This window comes from Rhinopithecus bieti, unplaced genomic scaffold (assembly GCF_001698545.2).
Source record: "Rhinopithecus bieti isolate Rb0 unplaced genomic scaffold, ASM169854v2 scaffold_26532, whole genome shotgun sequence".
Classification (NCBI taxonomy): domain Eukaryota; kingdom Metazoa; phylum Chordata; class Mammalia; order Primates; family Cercopithecidae; genus Rhinopithecus; species Rhinopithecus bieti.
The window spans coordinates 545,104-548,342 of NW_016812934.1; the positions used below are offsets into that span (position 1 = coordinate 545,104).

Below are 3,239 nucleotides of genomic sequence, written 5' to 3' on the forward strand. Positions count from 1 at the left end.
CTTCGGGGCCGGCCACAAAGGCGCCAGAAAACCCTGCCGTGTTCGGAAGGGTGGGGGGTTGGGAGGGTGGGGGGAGGGAAGCAACAGGGACTGGAGGGAAGGGGGCACTGGAGGGATGGGGAGGGCTTGGAGGGGAGGGAGGCCACCGGGGAGGGGGGCGGACGCAAACTGGATGGGGGAGCCTGGAGCAGGGCATGGGGCGCAGGCTAGGAGAGGGGGCGCTGGGAGTAGGCGGATGGGAGGGAAGAAGGTGGTGCACAGGCTGGGAGGGGTGGGGGCTCTTGCTGGCTAGAAGGGCTGCCGCGGGCGCCAGCTAGCTGCAGGGCGGAGAGACTTGGAGGCTGCCTGTCCACCCCTCTGTCTTCGGGTCTCTGATTGGCCTCCTTTATCTGTTCTGTCTCTGGCTTCTCTGTCTCTTCCTCCGATCATCTCTCTCCGTCTTTCTCTTGCTGTCTCTATCTCTGTGTCTATTTTTTCTTTACCTCTAGTTCTTCCTCGCTTTCTCTCTCCGCCTCTGATTATTTGTCTCTCTCCCTCTCTCGCCATCTCTGTATCTATTTCTTCTCCTTTCTTTCTTTTCTTTTCTTTCTTTTTTAATTTAGGGGCTTGCACACACACGTGCGCGCACACACGCGCCTTTCACTTGCTCCTCCATGGTGGCAGAAATCAGACCCATTGTACAGATGGGGAAGCTGAGGTTCAAAAGATACACCCACCCAGGGCCACACTGTGATTAGAGGCCCTCTGACTCCTGGGCCTTTGCACCCATCTATAGGAGGATGGCCAGACCTGGTTGGTGAAATTGAAGTACCCCCACTACCACTCAAGGTCAGGTCCTCTAGGCATGGAAGACCTATCTGAGGAGGGACCTGGTAGGACTTCACAGCCTCCCAGAGGACACATCCTGCTCAGGTGACCTCAGCCAGGGTCCTAGCTCTCAACCAGTCCAAACCCAAGGGACCCTTCAGAGGTCCCCCCATCACCTTCCCCAAAGACGAGGCCACAGCTGCATTTGAATCCTCTTCCAATGCTGGCAAATTACCTTCTGCATTTAGCCTGAGTTACTTATACAGCAAAGTGCCCTCAGGGCCCAGACTCTGGGCCTGGCTGAGGAAAACGAATAATGCCCATGCCCAGACAGTACTTACCATATGCCAGGCAGCATTCTAGGGAATCTTTAACTCATTTTCATATCTACTTTAAGAGGTTATTGATGTTATCCCCATTTTTCAGATGGGAAAACTGAGGTACAGAGTGTTTAAGTAACCCGCTAAGCTTACACAAAGCTGGTGGTATATACTGATGGCATAAACAAGGTAGATTTGGTTCTAATATGTATGTGTATATATTTATAGGAGCAAATATGGATACATATGTATATGTGTGTGATATATATGTAAATATCTCTATAGATGGATATAGACATATTCGTGTGTGTGTTAGTATTGTTATTGTTATTGTAGTCACAGTTTTTAGGCTTAATCTGTTTGAAAAATGGACTGATTCTTGAGCATGTTTCTGTTCCTCTAAGACTTTGTGACTTTTTCCCTACAGGGGCATTGGGAATCTGGGGAATGGACCTGTAGGGCCCTGTCGAATTTGTATTTTTCCACCTCTTGATCTGGTGAGCAGCTAAGAGAAGCCTCTCTTCTCCATTTCCCCAACCATGCCGGCTCCAAGTGCCCCCTAGGCCAGGCCCTTGAAGGAAAAATCAAACCCTAAATTTGAAGGTCACTGAAGCGGTCCCTCCAATCCCTGTCAATTTACTAAGAGAGGGCTAGAGGAAAAGTAACCCCTTCACAACAACGTCCAGAGACTTGTGTGTGGCCCTTGGTCATGGAACCAAAATGGTTCTATTATCTCATGTAATCCTTATAACAACAAACGAAGACAGGTGCTATTAGGATTTCAAAAAAAAGGTCTACTCTAAGCCCCTGACTGATGAGGATCTCTAGGTGACTTCTCTGTTCTCTGCCCTCTGCTTATGCCAGTATCAGTGAAGCATAATGGGAAGTTACCTACTGCGTCCTAATGAGTCGATTTACCAGTCTGTAAAATGGGCATAATGTTGTTGCTTCTTCCTGGGGCCTTGTGAGGATTAAATGTGGGGAAGCAGGTGCTTCAAGAAAGTGCAGTTTGGACTGTGTTCTCTCCTTCTCTCACCATCTTTCTCTGTCCTACCCCTCATCTGCTTGTTCCTCCCAGTATCACCCATCCATTCCTTCCTCCACCTCCAACCATAGCTCCCCGAGTCGATATTCATAAAAATAACTAAGTTAACCAAGTGTGACCTGCAGCATCCTGGGACATTCTTCCTTTCTGGCTGGTGCCTTGGGTCTCCTGGACAGGCAGGTCCCTATGTCCCCCAGTCCCCCATCTCGGGGACAGCTTGGTGGGACCTCAACTCACCGTCCCCTGCTCAGCTGTGGATGCCCTTCTGACTGCCCTCACCCCTCACTTGACTCTGGTCCCCCAGTGCACACAGCTGGGATGTTTGCTGGAGCCTTCTACTAGGCTGGAGTGGGGTGATGTGGAGGCGGGGGACAGCCAGCCAATGTGGCTGCACAGCATCCTCCCCTGGAGAGAGAAAGCCCCCAGCCAGGCCTGCTGTGGGTTAGATAAGGAGCGCAAGCCACACTGCTTGTCCTCTTTTTTGTAATCTCCTCCACCTCCACCCCTCCCCGCCACCGACTCCCCGACTTTTTTTTGTGTGTGTGTCATCTTTATGGCTTTGGAATGATCTGGGCTGACACTGCATTCACTTAGCCAAGGGCATGTGGGGTCGCAAGAGACAACTTACTCCTACGTGTATATATTCGTGGGGACCGATAAGGGAGCAGCCCCACCCTCTCCTCCCTAGTGGGGAAGAGAGAATGAGACTGGCTGGAGGAGAGGTTGGGGACATGGTGACAACCAGTTCACAGCAGAAAACAGATTTTGAGCACCAGAAACCCTGCAGTGGCAGAGGCCAGCTCTCAGGGAGCTGTGGCCAAACCTCTGATGGCGAGAATCATTTAAGGTCGAAAGAAGCACTGATTGGCAAAGGAACTGAGTTTTTAAACTTATATTCCCTTCCCTTCCCTTCCGTTCCCGTCTTCTTTAGATGGAGTCTGTCTATGTTGCCCAGGCTGAACTCAAACTCCTGGGCTCAAGTGATTCTCCTGCCTCGGCCTCCAGAGTAGCTCTGCCCAACTTGATGAACTGAATTTTATCTCTAAATATTCTTTTCTTCCTTCCCC

The 3,239-nt window shown here is 50.8% G+C and overlaps 1 long non-coding RNA gene across 1 annotated transcript in view; it reads left to right on the forward strand.

Annotated features, from left to right (window-relative positions):
• Positions 1–1,560: 1,560 nt before the first annotated feature.
• LOC108512183 (uncharacterized) overlaps positions 1,561–3,239 on the forward strand; it is a 3,779-nt gene continuing 2,100 nt past the window's right edge. Inside the window, exon 1 of the long non-coding RNA XR_001880526.1 lies at positions 1,561–1,624. This is a non-coding gene — a long non-coding RNA (uncharacterized LOC108512183). The remainder of the gene's footprint in view (positions 1,625–3,239) is intronic.